Here is a 20,963-nt window from a genome sequence, read left to right on the forward strand (position 1 = left end):
TGTAGTAACAAGATCCCACTGTCATAAGTTAGAGCAGGAAGGAAAACCGAAATAAAAAGCCAAAGGAGTTGATGCTCAGTGAACTGACCCCCTGTTTGATGTCACGGTGCAGGAAAAACCTGAACAGGCAGAGGATCAGGCAGAGGGGTTTAGGCCAGAAAGGCTCATGGACTTACAACAGATATATACACACACATTCACACACACATTCACATGCACACACACAGAAAAGGAATCAGAATATATTGTCGAACATTATTAACTTAAAGATAGAATCATAAAATTAAAATGGAGACCCCGATAGGTTACTGCAGAAGGGAAATGGGCTGAAGTGCACGATATTGTGTTAGCAGTAACGTACAGTGTTACGGGTAGCACATAAACTAACTGCAGGGGGTCACCTAGGTGGACAGAAGAATCAGGTTAAGGTACAGAGGCATTTCTAGTGGCCTGGAATGCACAAGTACGTGGTTTTTTTTTTGTTGCACACATGTCAAACATTCTAAACGATAGGTCAGTCACAGGCAGTAATAAAACCAGCACCTTTGTTACCAATTCCTGCATTCGAAGAACATTTCACGTAGGTTATGATTAGTTGTGTCGCTCCCCTATCTAAAAAAAAGGTGGAAACCATTATTTGCTAGCCATAATGGATGTGTCTACCAGATTTCCAGAGGCAATTCTATTATGGAATGTTAAGGTAAAAAGGGAGGTGGAGGAGTTGGTAGCTTTCTTTACTCACTGTGGGCTCCGCAGAGAGATTCAGTCAGACCAAGGTCTCATGTTACCGCTCAGCTGTTTAAGGAAGTCATGGATAGCTTAGGCATACAGCAGTTTAAATCAAGGGCGTCCCATCCTGAATCCCAGGGAGCCTTGGAAAGTTAGCATCAGACGCTGAAGACCATATTAACAGTGTACTGTCAGGATTACCGGAATGATTGGAATGAAGGTGTCTCATTGAATTGTTTGCCATTGGACAAAAATTATTTGCCCCAAATAAATCTACTCAGTTTACTTCCTTTGAGTTAATATATGTACATGAAGTGAGAGGTCCTTTGAAATTAATTGAATATAAATTGACAGGACCGAAGTCAGAGATCTCACACTCGGATTATGTATCTGAGGTGAGGGAGAGATTAGATGGAGTAGGTGAGTTCGCTAAACAGCACCTGAAGGGCACAGCATAGAATGAAGCAAGTGGCAGATAAAAACTCTGAAATTTTGACGATTTCCTGTGGGGATGACGTATTAGTATTGTCACCAGTGATAGGAATTCCCTTCACAGCCAGGTTTAGTGACTCAGGAACAGAGTTACAGTCAGATGAACAAATTGTGCAGTTTATCTGTATGATGTAGTGACCTTTAGCAAGTGATTTAAAGCTCACACGTTACAGTTGGCAGAGCATGTTGAACGATTACAAGAAGCAAACTTGGTAATAAACTTAAAGAAAACAGAATTCACGAAGGCAAAGGTGCCGTTCTTGGGACATTACATTAGACATGGAAGATTGACCCCATGGAACACAAAGACGAAGGGCTTTGAGGAATTTCCACAACCATCCTCGAAGAAAGAGGTGCTTCGATTTTTGGAACTGAGTGGATTCTATCGGAAGTTTGTTCCAAACTTCAGCAGCGTATTGGCACCACTGATGGACTTAGTAAAGAAGAACACAGAATTGTGGTGGACAGAACAATGCCAGGAGGCATTTGAGAATTTTAAAGCAGGATTAATCACCGCACCAGTTTTAGCCATACCAAATATTCTGAAACCCTCGGGATATAGGGGTCGGAGATGTATTGATTCAGAAAGATGATGATGGGATTGAATGGCTAATTGGCTACTTGTCAAAAAAACTCAATATCCACCAGAAACAAAATACAACATCTCCATTACTGAAAAAGAATGACTAAGTTTCGCACTGGCCTGACAATATTTTAATGTTTATGTGACAAATAAATTGTTGGAGATGGTTGTGGACAACGACAAACCTCTCGCGTTTTTTGGAATATTTAAAGACCAGAATATGAGAATATTTCATTGGAGTCTTATCACGCTGACTTTAAACTTACACAATGTACATGCTGTGGGTCCTAAAATGTGATAGCAGATGTGTTATCGCGGATTTAAAGGAACAGGTGTTGATAAGATTTGACTTATCCCAGTGTTTTATATGTGTGCAAAATTAATATGAATGATATAACTGAGATTAATACTTTTGTATTTCATAATAATGGGATTAAGAATTAGAGGAAAGGAAACGAAGCCATCTTTTCATTCTGATGGTTCTTTTTTTTTCTGAAGGGGGGTGGTGTTATGAAGCCGAAAGCAGGTCAGGTCACTTTAAGACAGAACGGGTTTTGTTGAATGCAAAGTACAGCACAGATGCCAGCTAAATGTCTGATTGTTCCATATGTCACAATTAGCTGGGAAATGATACCTGGGCTTTGGTTGCTGTTTTGACAACAATTCAAATACAACCAAAGAGTTTAAATAACGTTCAGGATACCAGAAGCCAACGGAATTTGAATATTACTGTTTGGGTACCTGGAAAGCAATCAAATGTGAGAATTATTGTATCATTGGAAGTATATAAATCCAGCATTTTGAACACTCGAGGGAGAGCCACTGCCATCCAACAGCAGAGTAACTGCTGTAGAGCAGGAGTGCTAACTGACCATCCCAAACACTCTCTATCAAAGATACATGTTCATGTAAACCTACTTGCAATAAAAACATGACCCAGGGAGATCAGCAGCTGGAAGAGTGAACACAGCAGGGAAGATAGAGACTGTGTGGTCTTGAGATTGTAATGTTTCATATGTGGGTTGTTGGAACAGCAGATTTTGACAGAGTCAGAGTCAGATAGTAAGTAGCTAAGAAAAGAGGGGCTTGTATTTGTGAAGCCCCTCTAGTGTTCACTATTAAAGTTAAGAAACTAACTTGTTAATTTTTGTTTAAATAGTGGAATGTAGGAGATCGCTGTCGCTCATATTTTAACAGATTACGAGGTGAGGCGAGCTTTTCTGGGTGTTTGGTTTTAATTAACAGAGGGGTTCGAGTCCACCTTGTAAATATCCATCCACGCTAACCCCAATTCCCTGCAGTTGGCCAATATCATCCTAGACTTTTCCTATCCACATATTTATCCAAATGCTTTTGAAATGTTGTTAATGTACCCCCCTCAACCACATCTGCTGGCAGCTCATCCACGTCCCAGCCCTCTGTGTAAAGAAGTGGCCCCACAGGTTCCCTTTTATTCCTTCCCCTTTAACCTTAAACTGGTCCCCTCTAATCCTCGATTCTCTACACCTTGGAAAAAGACTGAGAGCATTAACCCTACCATCGTGATCTTATTCAGCTCTATAAGGACTCCCTCAGTCTCCTTCACGCTAAAGAAAAGGTGCTAGCTTGTCCAAACTCTCCCTATAACTCAGACCAATGGGTCCTGGCAACGTCCTTGAAAATTTCTTCTGCACTCTTTCTAATTTAATAGCATCCTCCCTATAACAATGTGACAAAACTGAACACAATACTCTAAGTGCAGCCTGACCAAAGTCCAGTATAACTGCAACATAACTTCCCAGCTTCTCTGTACTCAATGTCCTCCCTGATGAAGGCCACTGTGCAAAAAGCCTTCTTCACTGCCCTGTCTACCTGTGACTCCACTCTTAGAGAACCGTGCACCTGAACTCCAAGGTCTCTCTGCCCACTACACTCTTGAAGATCTTTCCATGCACCATGAAACTCCTACCTTGATTTGATTTCCCAAAATGTAAGACATCACCCATCTATATTAAATTCCATTTGCCATTTCTCGGCCCACTTCCCCACCTGATTAAGTCCCTGCTGCAATTTCTGATAAACTTCCTCACTGATCACGCTACCAGTTATTTTAGTGTCATCTGCAAACTTACTAATCATACCTTGTACATTCTCAACCAAATCATAGATAACAAACAGCAATGGGCCCAGCCTCCGGTCTGACAAACAACCTTCCACTAAACCCTCTGCTTCCGACCATCAACCCAACTGTGTATCCAATTGGACAGTTCCCCCACCATTCCACGTGATGGAACCTTCCTGAGCAGCCTGCCATGTGGAACCTTCTCAAAGGCCATACTGAAATCCATAGAGACTACGTCGACTGCTCTGTCCTCATCAACCTTCCTGGTCACTTCACCAAAGAACTCTAAGAAATTTGGGAAGCATGATCTCCCACTCACAAGTCTATGCTGACTGCTCCGAATCAAACCCTGTGTAAGTAATGGGTGCAGTCAATGGTATGCTGTGCTTCATTGTAAGATGATTCGAGTACATAAGTAAAGGCATCTTCCTGCTGTTGTAGAGCCTTGCTGAGAGAGCATTTGGGGCACTCTGTACAGATTTGATCTCCTTTGTAAGGAATGATCTCCTTACCACAGACATGGGTGATGGTAATATGAGGATAGAGTGAATAAGCTGAGTGTTTAATCTGTAGAGCTGTGAGAGACGAAGAAATGGTGATGCTGAAACACGAGGAGTGGCAGCGATCACTTATTTCCAAAAGAGACATTGATAGGGAGAGAAATTCCATACTTTACCCAGGATTGATTGGTTTGATTTATTGTCACGTGTACCTCAGTACAGGGAAACACGTTGTTTATGAGCAGTGGGGGAAGATCATATTAAGCAAGGCCAGACAAATCATAGGGTGGAAATAGACTTGGACAAAGTAAGGCACACAGGTTACACTGAACAGGACATGCACTAGACAAGGTCAACATGAACAAGATCACCATTATTTGAACTTAGAGAGTCCATTCATCAGTCTATCGTGACTTTCCTAATAGTTTATTTGCCTAAATTAACTCTCCCCACGTTATTGAGCAGTCGGCGTGTGAACCCTGTACTGAACATCAGGTTATTCACAATCCCCAACAGCAGCCACAATACCTTCCATCGGAAACAGGTAGCCATTCCCACCAGCTTCCACCCTACATAGAGAACACCAGGCAGCCTTCTCGGAGATGGTACATGCCTTCTTGAGATTTCACACAACACATATGATTTCCCTGCTCACCGTGAGTAACCCACGTTAAAGTCCCACATGTGTATCATGAGCGTTGGCGCCACGAGGTACAACGTGGAGCAGTCTGTTTGTGCAGCCTCTGCTCCAATTGTTCATCACGTTAGAGCATCTATTAGGAGACAGTGAGGACTGCCCATGCTGGAGATCAGAGTAGACAGTGGTTTGCTGGAAAAGCACAGCAGGAGAGTCGACATTTTGGGCATAAGACATTCATCAGGATCAGCATCAATTACCCTATTCTGCCCCCGTGTAAGTGCATTGAGGTGGAAATGGCCTTCTACTGTTCCTGTATAAGTGGCTCAACTGGCTGAATGGCCTCCTCTTGTTCATGTGTAAGTAACTCAAGGGGCTGAATGGCCTCGTTCCGTTTCTGTGTAATTGACTCAGGGGACTGAATGACTTCTTCCTTGTCCAATTGGACAGGGCCAAGGGCCTGACCTTTTACCCCTGGTTCCTGTTTGAAAGCTCGATGTACTGACAAGTGTGATGATGCTGCAGCTTTAAGAGGTTATTTTGTCCTGGTTTCTTTTAAGAGAGAGATTGAATGATCGTTACCAAGCTGGTTAGTTAAGACCACTTGAGTAAACAGCGAGGGAGGCCTTGGGTTTATTTTAATGCAGCCTGAATGGGTGTGACCAGCTCTCACAGATTAGGATCTTTGAGTTTGTGGCAATCTGTGACTGAATATTCAGTTTTGCCAAAGGCTGTCTTTATGGGATTTTCGTATATCGGAACAGTTCATTAGTAATATCTCCACGCTATATTATTCTGATAACTTGTCCTATAGAATTAAGTTATTCAAATTTCCTTTTTCTTTGGTTTCATTTTATCTTTCGTGTTTAAATAGTGTTGAGCTTCACACCGAGTATTTTGACCAGTCACATTGCATCTGGAACAGAGAATTTACATTCCCTTTAAAATAAGAAAACATTAGAGTCTAGGAGACTGCCTTCCAATATTTTCGAGGGGCTCTGGTGTGGCCCATCACACGAGACTCCTTCTCTTCCTGAGTAATAGGCTGGAGGCACTGAATGGGCTGTCCCTGTTCTTCTCCAATAGTGTCAATGGGCTGAATGGCTTCCTCATATTCCTGTGAAACTAGCGTGAGGTGCTGAATGAACTCTTGTTTTACTGTGGCAATGTGCAGTGCCAGGCAGTGCTGTTACATGAATGTTACTGATACTTTAACAGCACAAGTCTCAATGGAGTCAGGGTCTTGTTGCACATGAACACAGACCAGTTCAGGAGCTGAGAGGGGAACAAAATGTTCTGAACATAGTGGAATCTTCAGTGACCATCCCCACTTCTGATCTTATGTTGCGGAGGGTGAGGTTGGGGAGACATTGATGAAGCAGCTGAAGATGTTTGTGAAGAGGAAGCTACCCTGAGGATCTCCCACAGAGCTGACCCAGGACTGAGATGATGAACATCTTCCTTTGTGCCATGTTTGACCCCAAACACTGGAGAGTTTACTCTGATTCCCATTAAGTTCAGTTTTGTTAAGCTTCTAGACGTCAACAGAAGCCAACCACAGCCTTGATATCGGGGCCAGTCATTTTTACCTGAACCCTTGTCTCAACCTCTTTTGTGCACATCAATAAACCATGATATAGGAGCAGCAAGTGTTTTCTTCAAACAGGTGGGATTGAATGTCAGGATTTCTCTTCTCAAGAGTGTTCGGGGAGCGAGATGTCTGAAAGTATTTGAAGAGGATGTAGATGGATATTGATCTGACAGAGAGGTGAGGGCTATGAAGAGTTGGATATGAAAGAGGATTTGAGACCAAGAGCAGATCAGTCACGATCTTAGTGAAGGGCAAGGCAGGTTTGGGGAGTGAATGACCTGCCCCTGTTTCTGATGTTCTCCCATTCTGTTATTGGAGTGTTAGTGGGTGTTATTTTCATGAATGTGCAATTACTAAATATTGCAGTAAGGGAGACCAGATGATTTTGTGAGCCAACTCTGGTTGAGGTATGGGGGCTGTATTCACAGTGAATCTGGGTCTAACCATGACCAACAAATGAAGCTCAAGTTGCAGAGAGGGGAAGCTCTGTAAAGAGAGATGAGGGGCCTCTTTCATACCCGTGCCTGGGCTTTCCAATTACATTTCCCAAATCACCTCAAAGCATGTGTAACAGTCTTGAGAGGCTGAATGGTCTCCCCTGTTTCTGTGCAACAGGTTATAGGAGTAAATGGCCTCCAACTGCTCCTGTCTAGCAGGTTTGATGGGCTGAATGGAACACAGAAACATGGGACTGAGGAGCAGGCGTGGGTCATTAGATACTTTGAGCCTTCTCCACCAGGCACTAAGATTGTGGCTGATCAAGTTGGGGTCTCAGCCCCACTTTCCTGTCTGTGTCCCATTATCTGTGACTCACTTCTCTGTCAAATATTTAACTAATGCAGCTTTCAATCAATGTGAACATAGAGGCACGATAAAGTTCCACTGAAGAGAATTCCCACTTGAAAGGTCCTTTCAGAATTTTTCGTCATCCTTCTTATAGAATCAGACAGTCATGCAGAACAGAAACAGACCCGTTAGTCCAATCTGTTCACTACGATCAGACATCAAATCTGATCCAGTCCCATTTGCCAGAATTTGGCCAATATCCCCCTTCTTTCAGATACTTTTTAAATGTGCAATTTTAACCGCCATCACCACTTCCTCTGACAGCAATTTCTGTACACACACCACTCTCTGTGTGAAACATTTATCTTCAGGTCCCTTCTAAATCATTCGCCCTCTCCCCTCCAACCTCTGCCCTCTTGTTCTGGACTCCCCTATCCTTGGGAGCAGAACGTGGCTGTTCAGAATATCCATGCCCCTGATGGTTTTATAAACCTCTATAATGTCACCCTTCAGCCTCTGACACTCCAGGAGAAAGCACCTCAACCTAATCAACCTCTCCTTAAAGCTCAAACCTCCAGTCCTGGAACATCTGTGTGTCAGTCATTTCTGCAGACAACCAAGTTGTACGCAGCATTCTTAAAGTGGCCTCACCAACATCCTGTACAGATGCACCATACCACCACAACTCCTATACTCAATCCTCTGACTGATTAAGGCAAATGTGCCAAATGTGTTCTGCACCACACTGTCTATCTGCGACTCCAGTTTCAAGGAACAATGCACCTGCAGCCCTATGCCCCGTTGTTTCACAACATGCCCCAGGACCTTACCAACAATTGTATAATTCCTGCCCTGGTTTGCATTTACAAAATGCAAAACCTCGTATTTATCTAAATTAAACTTCATCTGTCCATCCATGCCCCTTTGTTCCATCTAATTGTGGTCTTGTTGTAATCTGAGATAATCTACTACACCACCTTTCTGATGTCATCTGTAACCTTTCGAACTATGGCCCCAATATTCACATCTAAATCCATTACATAAATGATGAAATGCAGTGAACTCAGTACTGATTCTAACAGCACACTGCTGCTCACAAGCCTCCAATCTGAAAAATATCCCTCTTCCTTCAAGCCAATTGTGACGAGCTTCCTCTGTATCCCATGTGACAGAAAGTTACTAATCTGTCTACCAATCGGAATGAAATACTAGCTATGAAGAGAGGCTGAGTAGGTTAGGTTTATTTTCACTGGAAAAAAGGAGATGGGGTGGGGGTACCTGATTGAGGTTTACAAAATCATGAAGGGTATAGACAGGGTGGATAGAGAGGGGCTTTTTCCCAGAGTGAAGGATTCAGTAACGAGAGGTCGTGCTTTCAAAGTGAGAGGTGGAATATTTAAGGGGGATACACGTGGTAAGTACTTCATACAGAGGGTGGTGGGCATTTGGAACGTATTGCCTGCAGAGGTGGTCGAGGCAGGCACGGTCGATTCATTTAAGATGCGTCTGGACAGATGCATGAGTCGGTGGGGAGCAGAGGGATACAGATACTTAGGAATTGGGCGACAGATTTAGACAGTACATTTGGATCGGCTCAGGCTTGGAGGGCAAAGGGCCTGTTCCTGGGCTGTAAATTTTCTTTGCTCTTTGTTCTTTAAATGAACACCTTGCTGAAGCCCATATAGACAATGTCTACCAAACTGCCTTCATCAATCTTCTTTGTCACCTCTTCAAAAAACTCAACCAAATTAATGAGCCATGATTTCCCATGCAGAAAGCCACGTTGTCTACTCTGAACAGCCCTTTCCTTCCCAAATGTATGTAAATGCTATTCCTCAGAATCCCCTCCAACAACTTACCCACCACTGACATCAGGCTCACCCGTCTATAGTTCCCCGGCTTTTTGGGGTCACTGTTTCCTTTTCTAGTCCCACTCCTCCACTGCTCACAACAAATGTTAAATGTAACCAGGTTGGTGATATGGCCGATGATATTGGTCTCAGACTGGGTCAGGGTCAGTTTTAGGAACAAGTCAGGCTAGTTTCTTTAATCTGCTCAAACAACACGTTTATGATCGAGAGCAATGTTACTCCAACTATGGTGGAAAGATTAATGGCAAAGTGTTTGGGTATTGCAAATATATAATCAATGGCTTAGAAAGGATGGATGCTAAGAAATTGTTTCCGTTAGGCGAGGAGACTAGGACCCGTGGATACAGCCTTAGAATCAGAGGGGGTCAATTCAGAACAGAAATGCGGAGACATTTCTTCCGCCAGAGAGTGGTGGGGCCTGTGGCATTCATTGCTGCGGAGGGCAGTGGAGGCCGGGACGCTAAATGTCTTCAAGGAAGAGACTGCTAAATTCTTGATGTCACAAGGTATTAAGGGCTACGGGGAGAATTCAGGTAAGTGGAGTTGAAATGCCCATCAGCCATGATTAAATGGCAGAGTGGACTCGATGGGTCCGATGGCCTTACTTCCCCTCCTATATCTTATGGTCTAATATTTCCCTTTCTAAACACACATACACAGACACAGACACACAGACACACACACACACACAGACACACACACACACACACACACACACACAAACACATGCATACACACACACACACACACAGATTAACAAAATTTCCGCAATTTTAACTTGAAACAACTTTGTCCAGATATTATTGTAACTCCTGATAAAAGTAAAAATTGAGATTGTCCAAAACGTTATTCTGCTTCTGAAGATATTGTACTCACACAGCTGCTAGCAATGGGATTTCATCCTGGGAGAGTTGAATTTGGCTGAATTCCCTTTGGTTTAGGCAGTGAGGAGATTCCAGTGAATTCGGCTCAGGGAGCACCCAAAGGGTAGCACGGTGGTTAGCACTGCTGCCTCCGAGCACTAGGAACTTGGGTTCAATTCCAGCCTTGGGTGACTGTCTCTGTGGAGTTTGCACATTCCCCCCTTATCTGTGTGAGCTTCTAATGGGTGATCCAGTTTCCTACCACAAACTGTGTAGGTTCGGTGGATTGGTCACGCTAAATTGTCTGTAGTGTTCAGGGATTTTTAGGTTAGCTTCATTAGTCAGGTGTAAATATAGGGCTATGGGTTGGGAAGGTTGGTATGGAGTTGCTGGGCCGAAGGGCCTGTTTCAACACTGCAGGGATTCTATAAAAATAAGAATGGTAACGATGACTGCAGATTTTTTTTTAGCTCACGCACGTTGCTGTGATGAGGAACCCCAAAGGAGAGAGTGCAAGAGGCCATTCTTTTTCGGGCAGATTACAGTTTCTCCCTCTCTGAGTTGAATCACACAATAATATCATCCTCTCCCAAACTGCACCATGTGAGGTCTCCTTGTACATTGTCAAAACTATGTCTCCATCACATTCCCTGTTCCATGTAGGTACATCATTGCTACTGTCATACACCGAGCCATATCCTTAGCAGAAAATGGTCTCGGCCGATTTGAAATATGTTTACATGGCCCTGCATCAATAAAAAATAAAATAATTAATGTATTCAGAATACCTGTGTTAAAATGCATGCATTTTGTAACAAATACAGAAATTTGCTGGAAAAGCTCAGCAGGTCTGTCAGCATCCAGATGCCTTTTACATGCAGTAGTCGGACCAGCCTCCATCACTTCCTCTGGCAGCTCATTCCATACGCACACCACCCTCTGTGTGAAAAGGTGCCCTTTAGGCCTCATCAAAACTTTTCCCCTCTGGTTCAGAGTCAGGGACACTACCCACTACACTACCATACCCAGACTTGGGTCATATTTTAGTGCCCACTTTCAGCTCAGTGTGGATTTATTATAATCAGGTTCCCATGACTGAACTACACAAAACACTTTGTATTGTTAAACAAATACAAGATATTTGTCTCAACTGTAGGATATTGAGTGTACTTGCTATGCTATCAAAGTTAACTATAAACATCTTTAATTGCTATTATCTGTAGTCTGCAATATTAAGGAAAGAAATCCTGCAAACACACTCTGCCCAATGAAGAGTCTTAAATAGATATTTATTACTGAACACCAGAGACGAAGGAAGAGCTTAATTTCTGACTCCAAAACACCGATCACTCTTACCCACCTCTAACGTGCGACTGCCCTCTTCCTAAAACCATGAAGTGACACCAGGCCGCTGATTACTGTCCAGCCTCTCCTCCCCACTGACTGTGTCTGCAATCTGTCCCTCCTCTCCCTAACCACACAAGGCAAACCAAGCTCAGGGTCTTTGTGATAATCAAGGCCGGAGTGTGCAAGCCTCCTGGAGAGGGAGATGGGCATTTTAAAATTGAAGGGTGAGGGGGAGGTGACAGTAATATCACACACTGGGCTGAGGGGTGGCAGATGGAGTTTAGTTTGGATTAATGCGAGGCATTGGATTTGGTAAATCAAACAAGAACAGGACCTATACAATTAAAAGTAGGGACTTTGTCAGTGTTGTAGAACAGAGGCCTAGGCCGTCAGGTTTAATTCTTTAAAATTTGCATCTCATATAAATATTGTGGTAAAGAAGGTGTTTAACACACTTTTCTTCATTGGTCAGACCCTTTGAGTATCGGAATTGGGACGTCATGTTGTGGTTGTACAGGACATTAGTGAGACCTCTTCTGGAATACAGTGTCCAGTCTGGTCATCCTGCCCGCTCATTCCATAGGCACACCACCCTCTGGGTGAAAAAGCTGCCCCTAAGGTCACTTTTAAATGTTTCCCCTCTCACCTTAAGTCTATGTCCTCTAGTTTTGGACTCCCTGTGCCCTAAGAAAATACCTTGACTCTTCACTTTAATATTATTGACCTTGATATTATTAAACTGGAGAGGGTTCAGAAGAGTTTAACCTGGATGTTGCTGGGAAAGGAGGGAGTGAGCTACAAGGAGAGGCTGGGTAGGCTGGGACTGTTTTCACTGAAGCATATGAGATTCTGCGGTAACTTTACACAAGGGCTGATGTCTTTTCCCTAGAGTTGGGGATTCAAAACTGAGGGATATTTTAAGATGTGAGGAAAAAGATTTACAAAAGTCAGGAGAGGTAATTATGTAAGACAGAATCTGGCTTGGGTGTGGAATGAACTTCTAGAGGAAGTGGTGAAAGCAGGGACAGTTACAACGTTTAAAGGACATTTAGATCAGTCCATGGATAAGACATCAGTTTGGATGGTGCTGTGAGCAGCTGCCTTCTCCCTCCCCCTCTCTGAATGAATCTCTGTTGGTTTTTACCCTCTGCCAATGTCTGTGCAGTGGCGTGGGGAGGCCAGCAGAGGGTGGCATTGCATCACTTTAAGCACCACAGAGACTGCCAGACCTGCCCCACACACAGACACACAGATACACACAGCAATTGTTAGGACACAACATTGAGCTCATCTGGTAATATAAACTAAACATAAAGAAACGCTCAATTTGCCTTGTAAACTGTTAAAATATGAGTGACAGAGAACTCCCAAATTCCACTGTTTAAACAAAAATATCAATTTATTTTTTAACTCTGAAAGTGAACATTTTACATCAACTGTTCACAACTCTGAGACCCCCTTTCTCTTAACTGCTTATTTCCCCATTCCAACTCTACAGCAATTACATAAACGTAATTTCAAAACCACACAGCAGCTGTTGTTTCATCTGACCTCACACCAAGATCCTTTTTTCCCATCTTTCCTGGGAAGACTGGCTCATGTTACAGGATGTTATCGAAGTGTCTACATTTCAGCATTCTGAAACCTGGGAACACATCCTTCCATGATACTGTCTCTCAGTTTCCCCCTCTCTGTCTATTTCCTAAACCCCTCCCATGTGGTGATATTTAAACTGAGTCCCCCGCCATCTCTCTCTGGCAGTGAGGTTCATACCCACAGCACACCCTTGTTAGGGCAACAATGGAGAGATGGAGCTGTAAATGGGTGGGAGCTGCACATCCTGTCACTTCCAGCCCGGGCTGCAAGTTTCCCCACACTGGGCAGGGATCTAACACAGTGTTACTGAGCAATGCCCTGGGGTGGGGTACAGAGCTCCACATGCTGGGAGGGTAACTGCTCCTGGGTTACAGATCAATGCACTGGGGTGGTGTACACAGTCCTACATGCTGGGAGGGTAACTGCTCCTGGGTTACAGATTAATGCAATGCGGTGGTGTACATAATCCTACATTCTGGGAGGGAAGCTGCTCCTAGTTTACAGATGAATCCATGGGTGATCACTGCACAGGTCGCTGTGCTGGTCAGACTATCTAGTTGAGGTTTATAGATAACACAATGATGTGGTTTGTGCAGCTCCCAATGCTGGATGGATATTTGTTTCAGGTTTAGACATGAGTGCCCTGTTCTGTTTTGCAAAGCTCCCCATCCTGGACAGATATCTTTTCTGGGTTTATAGATCAATGCACTGCTGTGGTCTGCACAGCTCCCCGTCCTGGACAGATATCTAGTCCGGGTTTATAGATCAATGCACTGCTGTGGTCTGCGTTGCTTCCCATGCTGAATACTTGCTGGAGGAACACCGCAATCCAGGCAGCATCAGGAGGTATAGAATTTGATGTTTCAGGTGTAGCCCTCCTTCAGGATCCTTACAGAATGGTTACACCTCCTGATGCTGGCAGCATTGCTGTGTTCTCACAGCTTCCTGCCTGTCTTCTTTGGACTCTAGCATCTGCAGCTTTTCTCTCTCTATCACAGCTTCCAAAACTGGACAGATGTCGAGCCTGCGTTTGAAGATAAGTGCCCTGATCTGATCTGTGTGTAGTGTTCCACTCTGGACAGATTGCTGGGTTGTATTGACCAGTGTAATGGATGAATCTGGACAGATTGCTGGGTTGTACTGTCCCAGTGTAATGGATGAATCTGGACAGATTGCTGGATTGTATTGACCAGTGTAATGGATGAATCTGGACAGATTGCTGGGTTGTACTGAGCAGGACACTGTCCTGGTCTACACAATGTTCCACGGTGAACAGATATCTCCCTCTGGGTGTATGGTTTCTGGGCTGGTTCTGTGAGGTGGATTGAGAATGTGGTATAACTAACCATTTCAGCTGATCTGGGAATGCCTTGAGTTCCCATTCCTGTGATTGGACCTTCCGTCTCTCACCCCATTAATGTTACAGTGTGTCCAGGCACAGGACATCATGTTTGTGGGGTGGATAGGGGGGAAAGGTCATGGACAGGTCAAGGGGTTAGCTAGAACGTTCTGTCCCCAACATTCTATAACTGACATTCCCCGGAACGTTCTGTACCAGACATTCTATAACTGACATTCCCCGGAACGTTCTGTCCCTGACATTCTATAACTGACATTCCCCGGAACGTTCTGTCCCCAACATTCTATAACTGACATTCCCCGGAACGTTCTGTCCCTGACATTCTATAACTGACATTCCCCGGAACGTTCTGTCCCCAACATTCTATAACTGACATTCCCCGGAACGTTCTGTACCAGACATTCTATAACTGACATTCCCAGGAACGTTCTGTCCCTGACATTCTATAACTGCCATTCCCCGGAACGTTCTGTCCCTGACATTCTATAACTGACATTCCCAGGAACGTTCTGTCCCCAACATTCTATAACTGACATTCCCCGGAACGTTCTGTCCCTGACATTCTATAACTGACATTCCCCGGAACGTTCTGTCCCTGACATTGTTTGTGAACGGCCGGATGTCAGTGAATTGAACAAACGATAATATCCCGAGGGAAGAGATCCCGTTCCAGGGAGAAGGAGACACTGTTCCGAAGGCCCCTCGGGCAGTTAAAGGGGTGAATACGTTTTCCCTGTGTTTACATTTCTCCACGACACAGGATCGACCACAATTTAGACCAAAATACAGGAATTCCCAAACTCCGTTTGTCTTCAGGAAACTGGGAGAGAATCCTTCAGGACAGCAACGTTTCCACCCTTCGTATTAGGAACTGGGAAGGAGTGACCTGTGTCTGCTCTCGAGTGATCGAGTGTGTGGGAATGTTCTAGAAACCATCTGTCCTTTTGGATGTGTCTCTGTGTGTTTGGGGAGGGAGGGTTTCTTGTGGTTTATGTCACATTTTTGTCAGTAATTCCGACCTTCCCATTTGTTATTCTAGCTCCAATTATTTTAATAAATCCCTGAATACAGGGACACATTTGAAAATCTCACTGGGTCCCCGATCAAACGGGTCCCTTTGCCTCCAGGCTGATGGATAATGGGTTTGTTTTCCTTCCTCACAGTTAACGTAGTGACCATCTACGTCCTGCTTTATAAAGATTGTGGATTGTCTCCATGTGTCAGACGTTACCTGGGGGCCATGGCAGCGGCGGATCTCCTGGTCATTATCCTCGACCTGATCCTGAGACACATTCCCATTGTCTATCGGGAACAGTTTTATTTCCTGAAGGACTCCGTCCCCGTGTGTAATATCCACGCCGTCCTGCTTTATGCAGCCACTGACTGCTCTGTCTGGTTCACCGTCACTTTCACCTTTGATCGGTTTGTGGCCATTTGTTGCCAGAAGCTGAAAAGTAAATATTGCAGTGAGAAAACGGCGGCTGTGGTTCTGGGAGCAGTGACTGTGCTGAGCTGTTTAAAGAACATTTCCTGGTATTTTATGCTCGAGGCTCGGTATCGGCTGATGAACTCCCCCTGGTTTTGTGATGTAACAGTCGCTGTTCTATTCTCCAGTGTCTGGGTCACAATCGAGTTCCTCCACCACATTCTAACCCCGTGTGTCCCATTTCTCCTGATTCTGCTGCTCAATGTTCTCACCGTCAGACACATTTTAGTGACCAGCCGAGCCCGCAGGAGACTCCGCACTCACACCAATGGGGACGCTCAGTCTGACACTGAAATGAGGAACCGAAAAAAATCCATCATTTTACTGTTTGTGATCTCGGCCAATTTCATCCTGTTATGGTCAATGTTAATGCTGTATTCTATATGGTACCGGATGTTGTTTATTGGGTATCGGTCTGTGTATCTCCATCCCTTTGTGCAGGATTTGGGCTTCATGCTGCAGCTCCTCAGTTGCTGCACAAACACCGCGATTTATGCCGTGACCCAGACTAAGTTCAGGCAGCAGCTGAAGAATGTGCTGAAATATCCCTTCACCCAAAACCATCCATCCATCAAATTCCCTCATTAATCAATCCATCCGGGATTTTCTCATTTCAGTTCAGTGTTTCAGCGATGAAGATCACTTCCACTTGTGAACAATAAAAATGTTGATTAAAGCGTGCCGAGCAGCAGAGTGACCGATGTTGTTGTGTGTCTTTGTGTTGGAGAAGCTGAGCTGGAGAGAGACAGACTCAGCTCCAAGTCCTGGTCCTCAGGGAAGGGGAGGGCACCGAGCCCTGAGCTCAGGAGCTGGGTTTAACTCCCTATGTCCCCTCCTCCCCAACCTGCACTCCCCATTTCATCTTCCCCACCACTTTCTACTCAATTCTCTCCCTTTCTCACATCACCCTCCTCTTCACACTCCCTCGTTCCCCCTCTCTCACACCCGCCAACCCCGGTTTCTGCACCTGCCTACACTCTTCCCATTCCCCTCACCCTCATTCTCTCTGTTCTGCCGTCTCTGCCTCCCTGAGCAGTTCCATCTACACCCCATTTTCCCCTCCTCCTACCTCCCACATCTCCCACCCTCCACCACAGGCAGCCTCAAGATCAACCACACCCCCACCCCCCAGTCTCTGGGTCAGAGGAAGTGGGAATAACCAGGGAAACAGAGTGTGTCTGAGAGAGAGGGAGGGAGGGTGAGAGATTCAGTCAGATAGAAACAGATGGAAGTGGGGAAAGCAAGAGAGGGAGAGAGAGACACTGATTGAGGGGGGTCAAGAGTGAGAAGGTGGAGAGAGAGTGAAGGAGTGGGAGGAAAGAGAGAGGGGGCAAGGGAGAGATAGGGTGAGATACTGGAGGGCGATAGAGGGGAAGGAGGGAGGGGAGGGAGAGACAGAGAGGGAGGGGGAGGGAAGATCAAGAGGGAGGGAGAGGGCTAGAGAGGGGATGGGAGACGGGTGGAGTGCGAGAGAGGGGGACGGCGAGAGACGGGGAGGGCGAGAGTGGGGGAGAGTGAAAGAGGGGGAGGGCGAGAAAGGGGAGAGTGCGAGGGAGGGAGGGGACGAGAGAGGGGATGGAGAATGGGGAGGGCGACAGAGGGGAGAGCTTAAGAGAGGGGAGGACGAGACAGGGGAGGGAGTGAAGGGAGGGCGAGAGAAGGGGAGCGCGAGAGAGGAGGATGGCGATACAAAGGAGGATGAGAGACGGTAGGGGGAGAGGGAAGGGCGAGAGAGGGGAGACCAAGAGAGGGGAGGGAAGGGAGGGGAGGGCGAGACGGGGTGAGTGTGAGAGAGGGGGAAGGCGAGTGGGAGGGAGAGGGCGAGAGAGGAGAGGGCGAGAGGGAGGGGGCGAGAGAGGGGATGGGAGAGAAGGGGAGTGCGAGAGAGGGGAGGGCGAGAGTGGGGGAGGGCGAGAGTGGGGGAGGGCGAGAGAGGGGAGGGAGGGAGGGAGGGGTGGGCGAGAGGGAGGGAGAGGGCGAGAGAGGGTAGTCTCAGAGAGGGGGAGGACGAGAGAGAGGGGAGGGAGAGGAGGAGGGCAAGAGAGGGTAGGGAAGGAAGGGCGGGAGGGAGGGAGACGGTGAGAGAGTGGAGGGAGGGGGAGTGCGAGAGGAAAGGACAGGATGAGAAAGGGGATAGGAAAGATAGGGAGCGCGAGTGAGGGGGAGGGCAAGCGAGGGGAGGATGAAAGAGGGGGAGACGGAGGGGAGGGCGAGAGGGAGGGAGAGTGCGAGAGAGGTGAGGGAGTGTGGGAAGGGCGAGAGAGGGGGAGAGGGAGGGGAGGGAGAGTGGGGAGAGGTTGAGAGAGGGGACGACGAGACCGGGGAGGGAGGGAGGGGAGGGTGAGAGACGAGGAGCGTGAGAGAGAGTAAGGCGGGAGAGGGGAGGGCAAGAGAGAGGGGAGAGCGAGAGAGGGGGACGGAGAGAGGGGGACAGAGAGAGGGGGGCAGAGTGAAGGGAGAGAGAGATGGGGGGACCGAGAAAGGGAGACTGAGAGAGGGGGACTGAGAAACGGGGACAGAGAGAAGGGGGACAGAGAAAGGTGGGACGGAGAAAGGTGGGACAGAGCGAGGTGGGACAGAGCGAAGGAGGGACAGAGCGACGGGGGACAGAGACGGGGGGATAGAGAGAGAGGGGACAGAGAGAGTGGGGACTGAGAGAGGGGGACAGAGAGAGGTGGACAGAGAGAGTGGGGACAGAGAGAGTGGGGACAGAGAGGGGGGTCAGCGAGAGGTTGACAGCGAGAGTGGGGAAAGTGAGGGGGGAACAGAGAGGGGGGGACGGAGAGAGGGGGGACCGTGAGAGAGGGGAGAGTAGGGGGGACAGAGAGGCGGGACAGAGAGGAGTACAGAGAATGGGGGGACAGAGAGTCGGGGACAGAGAGAGGGGAGACAGTGAAAGGGGGGACAGCGAGGGGGAACAGAGATGGGAACATAGAGAGGTGGACATAGAGAGGGGGACATAGAGAGGGGGACATAGATAGTAGGACATAGAGAGGGGGCATGGGGGGGACAGCGAGGGGGGACAGCAATGGGGGTTCAGGTAGAGCGGGAACAGAGAGGGTCACAGAGAGAGGGACAGAGAGGAGGGGGACAGGGGGGGGACAGCGAGAGGGGGACAGCGAGAGTGGGGACAGTGAGGGGGGATAGAGAAGAGGGACAGAGAGGGGGGACAGAGAGTTGGTTAAGACAGTGGCGATTGGGCGACAGAGAGAGTGGGGACAGAGAGGTGGCAGAGAGAGAGGGAGCAGAGGGAGACGGGGACAGTGAGACGGGGCCAGTGAGAGGGGGACAGAGAGAGTGGGGACAAAGAGAGGGGGACAGAGAGAGGGAGCACAGAGAGGGGGCACAAAGAGAGAAAGGGGGTCTTAGGGGGGCAGAGAGGGAGGTTCAAGGAAAGCGGGGTCAGAGCGAGGGGGGACAGAGAGATGGGGTGAGGCAAGGGGTGGAAAGAGAGAGGGACAGAGAGGAGGGGGACAGAGAGGAGGGGGACAGAGAGAGGGGCAGAGAGGGAGGGACAGAGTGAGGGAGCAGATAGAGACAGGGACAGAGAGTGGGGGACAGAGAGAGTGGGGATAGTGAGAGTGGGTCACAGAGTGGGGACAGAGAGAGGGGGGACAGAGAGGGGGGGACAGAGAGGGGGGACAGAGAGAGGGGAGACAGAGAGAGGGGGGACAGAGAGAGGGGGACAGAGAGAGGGGGACAGAGAGAGGGGGGACAGAGAGAGGGGTAATAGAGAGGGGGGGACAGAGAGAGGGTGTTCAGAGAGAGGGGAACAGAGATATGATGGACAGAGAGAGCGGGACAGAGAAAGGCACAGAGAGGGGGGCAGAGAGAGGGGATACTGAGAGTGGGTCACAGAGTGGGGACAGAGAGAGGGGGGACAGAGAGTGGGGGGCAGAGAGAGTGGGGATAGTGAGAGTGGGTCACAGAGTGGGGACAGAGAGAGGGGGGACAGAGAGTGGGGGGCAGAGAGAGTGGGGATAGTGAGAGTGGGTCACAGAGTGGGGACAGAGAGAGGGGGGACAGAGAGAGGGGGGACAGAGAGGTGGGGACAGAGAGAGGGGGGACAGAGAGAGGGGGGACAGAGAGAGGGGTAATAGAGAGGGGGGGACAGAGAGAGGGTGTTCAGAGAGAGGGGAACAGAGATATGATGGACAGAGAGAGCGGGACAGAGAAAGGCACAGAGAGGGGGGCAGAGAGAGGGGGATACTGAGAGTGGGTCACAGAGTGGGGACAGAGAGAGGGGGGACAGAGAGTGGGGGACAGAGAGAGTGGGGATAGTGAGAGTGGGTCACAGAGTGGGGACAGAGAGAGGGGGGACAGAGAGAGGGGGGACAGAGAGGGGGGGACAGAGAGAGGGGGGACAGAGAGAGGGGGACAGAGAGAGGAAGACAGAGAGAGGGGGGACAGAGAGAGGGGGAATAGAGAGGGGGGACAGAGAGAGGGTGTTCAGAGAGAGGGGGACAGAGATATGATGGACAGAGAGAGGGGGACAGAGAAAGGCACAAAGAGGGGGGCAGAGAGAGGGGGATACTGAGAGTGGGTCACAGAGTGGGGACAGAGAGAGGGGGGACAGAGAGAGGGGGACAGTGAGATGATAGACAGAGAGTGGGGACACAGAAAGGGACAGAGAGAGGGGGAAGAGAGAGGAGGATAGAGAGCGCAGGAAGTTAGAGTGAGCGGACAGAGAGAGATGGTCCAGAGAGTTGGGGCACAGAGATGGGGGACAAAGAGAGAGGGGCAGAGGAGGGGACAGAGAGAGCAGGATAGAGAGGGGGGTAGAGAGAGTGGGAACAGAGAGAGGGGGGTCAGAGAGACGGGGGACAGGGGACAGAGAGGGGGGACAGAAAAAGGGGGAACCGTGAGAGAGGGTACAGAGGGGGGTCAGAGATAGGGGGGACAGTGAGAGAGGGGACAGAGAAAGGGGGACAGAGAGACGGGAAAGAGAGTGGGGGAACAGGGGGTACAGAGAGAGGGGGACTGAGAAAGAGGGACAGAGAGAGGGGGACAGAGACACGAGG

The 20,963-nt window shown here is 47.8% G+C and overlaps 1 long non-coding RNA gene across 1 annotated transcript in view; it reads right to left on the bottom strand.

The window, feature by feature from the left end:
• Positions 1-15,736: 15,736 nt before the first annotated feature.
• LOC140471649 (uncharacterized) overlaps positions 15,737-20,963 on the bottom strand; it is a 107,199-nt gene continuing 101,972 nt past the window's right edge. The window contains exon 3 of the long non-coding RNA XR_011957142.1: positions 15,737-15,903. This is a non-coding gene — a long non-coding RNA (uncharacterized lncRNA). The remainder of the gene's footprint in view (positions 15,904-20,963) is intronic.

Source organism: Chiloscyllium punctatum, unplaced genomic scaffold (genome assembly GCF_047496795.1).
Source record: "Chiloscyllium punctatum isolate Juve2018m unplaced genomic scaffold, sChiPun1.3 scaffold_143, whole genome shotgun sequence".
Lineage (NCBI taxonomy): Eukaryota > Metazoa > Chordata > Chondrichthyes > Orectolobiformes > Hemiscylliidae > Chiloscyllium > Chiloscyllium punctatum.